Source organism: Orycteropus afer, unplaced genomic scaffold (genome assembly GCF_000298275.1).
Source record: "Orycteropus afer afer isolate SDZICR_OR568_19922 unplaced genomic scaffold, OryAfe1.0 scaffold00010, whole genome shotgun sequence".
NCBI lineage: Eukaryota > Metazoa > Chordata > Mammalia > Tubulidentata > Orycteropodidae > Orycteropus > Orycteropus afer.
The window spans coordinates 15,253,049-15,260,923 of NW_006921597.1; the positions used below are offsets into that span (position 1 = coordinate 15,253,049).

The 7,875-nt window shown below is 41.1% G+C and overlaps 1 pseudogene; it reads right to left on the reverse strand.

Annotated features, from left to right (window-relative positions):
- Window positions 1-1,396: 1,396 nt before the first annotated feature.
- On the reverse strand, window positions 1,397-1,483 carry LOC122150896 (annotated as a pseudogene).
- Window positions 1,484-7,875: the final 6,392 nt, after the last annotated feature.

Below are 7,875 nucleotides of genomic sequence, written 5' to 3' on the forward strand. Positions count from 1 at the left end.
GTCTCAGTTCAAATCCTGGCTCAGACATTGACTAGCTGAATAGCCTTGGGCTAGTTACTTAACCTCTATGACTTGGTTTTGGGAGCTGTGATAGTATAATGCCTAAGGCACTTGACTGCTAACCAGAAGGCTGGCCATTGAAACCCACCAGCCACTCCTCGGAAGGAATGTTGGGCAATCTACTTCCGTAGTGATACTGCCTTGGCAACCCAAGGAGGGGTCGCTATGACTCGACGGCACACAACAACAACATGACTTGGTTTCATTATTTTGAAAATGTTTCCTACCTTATGGGATTGCTTTGAGGGTTAAATAAGTAGGATTGCTTTGAGGGTTAAATAAGTTAATGTTTACAGGACTGGCATGAAGTAAGTTGAATAACTCTGCTTTATGACTAAACCTGGATTATTTTAAGAGTTAAGGTGGGTGCTGTTGTTACACCAGGACAATAGTCATCAACCACAACTGTTCTGGGCAAATAGGGACATCTGATCACCCTATATATAAAGCCTTGTTAGATAAATAAATAATATCTTCATTATTCTCTGCCCATTTTCCTCTAGTGATTAGCAGTAAACCATAAATTATAAAAACCTGTGCGCTTGTATTTAGGAACAACAAGGAAAGGAAGAACTTGGGGAGGGCAGTGTCCTAAGGAACAGAGTTGATGGGGCATAAAAAAAAAAACAGAAATAAATTGAAGTCTTACTGGTGGGTATTAGAAAAAAAGGAGGCTTCTCACACCCTACTGAAGCTTGAGTAGCCTGTGGGTCTCCTGTGGTTCCCTGGTGGGTGGTATGATTTCTAGAGGCCCCGTCTCTGAGAAGTATTTGTGAGTGAGGTGGCTGATTCTGCTTGACATGCATTTGCTATCTGCTCATTGAGTTTGCTGCTTTCTCTCAAACTGTTTCAGAAATATGTGGTTCATTTGCTTCCCCAACAGGGAGTGATTTTTCGTTACCTTGAAACAGTTGTTTTTATGAACTGGGATAAACACCTGGTGAGCAAAAGTTTTATCTCATGGTCATTCCAATTTTAATTCCATTATTTCTTGTGCTTACCTGAGGAGAGGAAAAATATACCTTCTAAATCGAGTTTTCCTTTTTCTTGTTTCTAGACAGATGCACTATCAGATAACAGCACATCTCCAGCTGGCTGCATCTGCCTGGCATACTGATTCCAGCAATTTTGGTGGTGACCATGGGGCTAGAGGGGACAGGAAAGTGAAATACTGAAGCCTGACAATCTGAAAAGGTACAGTAGAGATGTGTACCAACTCCTTTCTTAGTTCTCCTTCTAGGGTGGTTATAGGGGTAGTGATGGGAAGGAGTAGTAGAGAGTAAATAAGAGAAGGAACTAACATTTAGTAACACTTCCTATGATAGAATTTTGCAAGACCTGAAGGCATGGGATACTCTACACAATCAGAGAAACTTCTCTAGTAACAAACTATAGAAATGATCCCTGAAAGTATAAGGTACTTGACTGCTAACCAGAAGGCTGGCGGTTAAACCCACCAGCCACTCCTTGGAAGGAAGGTTGGGCAATCTACTTCCATAGTGATACTGCCTCTGAAACCCAAGGAGGGGTCACTATGAGTCTGATCTGACTTGATGGCAGTGCATTGCATTGCATTGCATATTGACTTATTCATTACAAATATCTTTTTTCAACAATATAACTGATGATTATATATGAAAACCTCACCAGATGGACTACCAGGAATCAAATAGACTACAACTATGGAAAGAGATGATGGAGATGCTCAATATCATCAGTCAGAATAAAGCCAGGGATGATTGTGGAACAGACTATCAGTTGCTCATACACAAGCTTAAGTTGAGCTGGAGAAAATTGAAACAAGTCCATGAGAGCCAAAATATGACCTTTAGTATATCCCACTTGAATTTAGAGACCATCTGAAAAGTCAATTTGATGCATTGAACACCAGTGATTGAAGACCAGACAAGTTGTTGGATGACGTTAAGGACATCATACATGAAGAAAGCAAAAGGTCATTAAAAAGACAGGAAAGGAAAAAAAGACAAAAATGGATGTCAGAAGAGACTCAAACTTGCTCTAGAATGGAGAGTAGCTTAATGATTGGAAGAAATGATGAAATAAAAGAGCTGAACAGAAGATTTCAAAGGGCAGCTTGAGAAGACAAAATATTATAATGAAATGTGCGAAGACCTGGAGTTAGAAAATCAAAAAGGAAGCACATGCCTGGCATGTCTCAAGTTGAAAGAGCTGGAGAAAAAAAATCAAGCCTCAAGTTGCAAAATTGAAGGATTCTATGGGCAAAACAATGAATGGTGCAAGAAGCATCAAAAGAAGATGGAAGGAACACACAGAGTCACTGTACCAAAAAGAATTGGTTGATGTTCTGCCATTGCAGGAGTTGGCATAGGATCAAAAACTGATAGTATTGAAGGAAGAAGTCCAAGCTGCCCTGAAGGAATTGGTGAAAAACAAGACTCCAGGAATTGATGGACTACCCATTGGGATGTTCAACAAATGGATGCCATGCTGGAGGTGCTCACTTGTTTATGTCAAGAAATTTGGAAGACAGTTACCTGGCCAACTAACTGGAAGAGATCACATTGTGCCTATTCCAAAGAAAGGTGATCCAACAGAATATGTAAATTATTGAACAATATCATTAATATCACACACTAGTAAAATTTTGCTGAAGATAATTCAAAAATGGTTGCAACAGTACATTGGCAGGGAACTGACAAAAATTCAAGCCAAAATCAGAAGGGGACATGGAATGAGGGATATCGTTGCTGATATCAGATGGATCTTGGCTGAAAACAAAAAATACCAGAAAGATGTTTAACTGTGTTTTATTGACTGTGCAAAGGCATTTGACTGTGTGGATCATAACAAGCTGTAGATAATATTACAAAGAATGGGGATTCCAGAAAACTTAATTGTGCTCATGTGGAACCAGTAGATAGATCAAGAGGCAGTGGTTCAAACAGAACAAGGTGATACTGCATGGTTTAAAATCAGGAAAGGTGTGCATCTGGGTTGTATCTTTTCACCATACTTATTCAATCTGTATGCTGAACAAATAATCTGAGAAGCTGGACTATATGAAGAAGAAGTGGCATCAGGATTGGAGGAAGACTCACTAGCAACCTGTGATATGCAGATGACACAACCTTGCTTGCTGAAAGGGAAGAAGACTTGAAGCACTTACTGATGAAGATCAAAGATTATAGCCTTCAATATGGATTACACCTCAACATAAAATAAAAATCCTCACAACTGGACCAATAAGCAACATCATGACAAATGGAGAAAAGATTAAAGTTGTCAAGGGTTTAATTTAACTTGGAATCACAATCTACACCCATGGAAGCAACAATTGAGAAGTCAAGTGACATATTGCATTGGGGAAATCTGCTGCAAAAGACCTCTTTAAAATTTTAAAGATTGAAGATATTGCTTAGAAGACTAAGGTGTGCCTTACCCAAGCCATAGTATTTTCAATGGCCACATACACATGTGAGAGCTGGTCAATGAGTAAGGAGGACTTCAGAAAAATTGCTGCATTTGAATTTTGGTGTTGGCAAAGAATATTGAATGCACCATGTACTGCTAGAAGAATGAAAAAATATGTCTTGGTGGAAGTGCAGCCGGAATGCTCCTTAGAAGTGAGAATGACCAGACTTCGTCTTTAGTGTTTTGGTCACGTTGTCAGAAGAGAACAGTCCCTGGAAAAGGATATTATGCTTAGTAGAGGATCAGTGGAAAAGGGAAAGACCCTCGATGAGATGGATTGACACAGTGGCTGCAACAATGGGCTCAAGCAAGGCACAGATTGTGAGGATAGCACAGGACTGGCCGGTAATTGTTCTATGTAGGGTCACTGTGAGTCATAACAAATTTGATGGCACCTGTGGTAGTTAAGGTTGTATGTCAACTTGGCTGGGCCTAGTTTTGGGTGGCTGGGCAGCTGGGTGTAGTTATTTCCCGTGGTGAGACTGGTAATCAGCTCCATGGTGGAATCTACTGGAGCAGCTGAGTAGCTTCCTTGGGGATGTGGTCTGCTTCCAGTATGTAAGAAGCAGCTTTAAGAAAAGTCTCTGAGCTTTCTGGAATGCTTGGACCCTACATGTAGCCAAGTCTTCATTTAGCAGCCTGCCATGTTTTCTGCTGATCTAGGGACTGTTTAACTAGTGGTGTGCTGTGTTATTTGATAATTTTGGGACTGTGCTATTTTACTTGTTTATTTTGGGTTTATCAGCCTCAGCAGCCAACAGCTGCCTCAGTTAAGACAAGCCTCCAGCTTTGGTGGGCCAGGAGCAAGAGGCAGAGCTAAAGCCCAATGTTGAGGGGCCTCCACACAGGCCCTGGAGCTGGCACTTTGAACTTGGAATTCTAGCCTCTTAAACTGTAAGAGAATAAATCCATATTTGTTAAATACGGATTTGTGGTATTTTCTGTTAGAGCAGCACTAGATAACCAAAACAGAATTTGATACTGAGAGAGTGGGGCACTATTCTAACAGATACCTAAATTGTGGAAAGAGGAATGGAGTGAGTCTTTGACCTGAGATCCCTGTTCTGAGACTACGACAGAGACCAGCAGAGAGACAGCAGTAGCAGAGCCAAGAGACCAGCATGAGACAGAGCAACAGGCTTACCAGCCCACAGAGGAAAAAGCTAAATGTCTTTGGGCAGGAGGCTTTCTGATGGAGTGGGTTGCTTTTGAACACTAATTGATAGAAGAGACTGACATGAGATGGAATAGCAGGCCTGCTGGCCCCCAGAGCAGAAAGCTTTTGGGCAGGAAGCTTCCTGATGAAGTGGGTTACCTTCGCTCATTATTTGGCAGAAGCCGAGAGACCAAGGAAACAGGAAGCAGAGCTGCCTCAGCCTCAGAGGGTAGGACCATGGCCTCTAGGGGTGGAACCATCACAGCCTCCTAGGTTTTAAAAGGTCAGATCTTCACCAACTTGGTTTTGGAGTGTGGGCTGATGTTCATGAGGGCTGATGGAATAGGGCCATAGCCACTGCCCAAAAATGAGGGGTCAGGGATGCCATGCCCAAGGGGCAGAAGAATGGGGCCTGCCAGGCCAAGGGGGTGAGGTCACTACTCAGATGAACTAGGAGACTTGGGCCACCTAATGAAGGAGATCTGTATAGGTGCCAAGTTGACAAGGGGTGGAATTGTGGTAGTTAAAGTTGTGTGTCAACTTGGCTGGGCCTGGTTTTGAGTAGCTGGGCAGTTGGATGTAGTTATTCCCCATGATGAGACTGGTAACCAACTCCAAGGTGGAATCTTCTGGAGCAGCTAAGTAGCTGCCTTGGGGACGTGGTCTGCTTCCAGTAGATAAGAAGACAGTTTTGAGAAAGGTCTCTGAGCTTTCTGGAATGCTTGGACCCTACATGTAGCCAAGTCTTCATTTAGCAGCCTGCCATGTTTTCTGCCGATCTAGGGACTATTTAACTAGTGGCCTGCCATGATGCTTGATAATCTTGGTACTGTGCCATTTTACTTGTTGTTCTTGGGTTTGCCAGCCTCAGCAGCCAGCAGCTGCCTGAGTTAAGACAAGCCTCTAGCTTTAGTGGGCTGGGAATAAGAGGCAGAGCTGAAGCTCAAGGTCGAGGGGCCTTCATCCAGGCCTTAGAGCCAGTACTTTGAAATCAGACTTCTAGCCTCCTAAACTGTAAGAGAATAAGTCTCTGTTTGTTATAAACCATACATATGTCTGTTATAGCAGCACTAGAGAACCAAAACAGCACCTAACAAACTGTGTCTGGCAGTGGATTCATCCCTTCTATTTTATGTAATACTCACAACAATGACCTTAAAGTATTGATACTCGTTTTTCTACTTCATGGATAAGTGAAGGTAAAATCATAAACGTAGTGTGCTAAAGATGAGATGCATAATAAAATATTAGTATATAGAATCCGTCAATGTATAAAAAAGTACATTTTAACAATATTGTAACTTCCATCCATGAACAAATATATCTCTTCATTTATTTAGGTCTTCCTTAATTTCTCTCAGCAGGAATTTGCATCTACTTCTGTCTGATTCCAGTCCCCATGCCTTTTATATTTTATTAGGAATTTTTGAACCAAGATTCCTAAGATCTATTGGTCTAGTTTTATTTTCTTGTAATGTTTTTCTCAATTTTGAATGAAGGTAATGCTGGCTTCATAAAATGAGATGACATATGTTTTCTCCTCTTCTACTTTCTGAAAGAATTTGTGTATAACTGGCATCGTGTTTTCCTTCAGTGATAGTTAGAATTCATCAGTAAAGCTGTCTGGCTGGAGTTCTCTTTGTGGAAAGTTTTAGTACTACAAATTCAATATCTTAAACAGTTAAAGGGCTATTCAGATTTTTATTTCTTTTGGGTCATCTTTGGTAGTTTATCTTTTAAGAAACTTGTATATTTCATATCTTTTTACTATTTATAGAGTCTATGGTGGTCCTCTCTTTTATTCTTGATATTGGTAATTTGTGTTTCTTCCATTTTTCTTAATTTATCTAGCTAGAAGTTAGTTAGCTTTTGCTACATTTCCAAATCCTACAATCTCCCCTGCTTACAGCTGTTGTTAGGTGTTGTTGAGTCGATTCAGACTCATAGCGACCCTATGCACAACAAAACGAAAACTGGTCTGTCCTGCATCATCCTCACAATCCTTGCTATGTTTGAGCCCTCATTGCAGCCACAGTGTCAATCCATCTTGTTGAGGGTCTTCTCTTTTATCTCTGACCCTTCACTTTATCAAGTATGATATCCTTTTCCAGGGACTAGTTCCTTCTGACCACATGACAAAAGTGGATGAGACGAAGTCTGGCCTTTCTCACTTCCAAGGAACATTCCAGCTGCACTTCGTTCAGCGTAGATTTGTTTGTTCTTCTGGTAGTCCATGGTATTTTCAGTATTCTTCGCCAACACCACAATTCAAAGGCGTCAATTCTTCTTACAGCTACAAACATTTATTTCATGTTTATGGCGTTGTGGCTTTGCTCTGGATGCTCACCTCCAAGCTGTGGGTTCTGTTTAGGTCTGTTGTATGTGTCTCTCATTCTTGGACTCAGGTTGATGGAGAAATGGCTACCTTGGGCATTTGCTTCTTATGGCAGAGGGCTGGAATGCAAGAGGTCAAGTGGAAACATATGATACCTCTTAATGTCTCTTTTTGGAACAGACCATATTGTCACTTCAGCTCACATCTCATTGGCCAATGCAATTCCATAAAAAAACAAAAACTAAACTCGTTCCTGTAGAATTGATTCTGACTCATAGTGACCCTATGTGTGAAGAGTAGAACTGAGCCCCATAGGGTTTTCTTGGTTGTAATCTTTATGGAAGCAGATTTCCAGGCCTTACTTCTGCAATGCCTCTGGGTGGGTTTGACCTGCCAGCCTTTAGATTAGTAGTTGAGCATATATCATTTGTGCCACCCAGGGACTTTGCAGCCCAATCCAAAGTCAATGGGGCAAGATTGTATACTTTGCCTCCTGTGAAGCATGGCAAGCTAGAATGAAGAAAAATTTTGAACAAATAGTATAATCTGCCACAAAGAATGTCACAGAATCCAAGGGAATAGAGAGTAGTTATTTTCATTGTAAAGTGTGTCTTTATGTCAAATAAAATAGGATAAGGATAAAAATTATCGTTTGTATTTCATTGATGAATTTGGTTATAGAAATTCCTGTGGATAATGGTGGTTAAAAAAAAAAATACAAACCAAACCCACTGCCACTGAGTTGATTCCAACTCATAGCAACCCCCATTGGATTTCCAAGGCTATAAATCTTTCTGGAAGTAGATTGCTTCATCTTCCTCCCATGGACCAGCTGGTGGGTTTGAACCACTGACCTTCTGGTTAGCAGCCA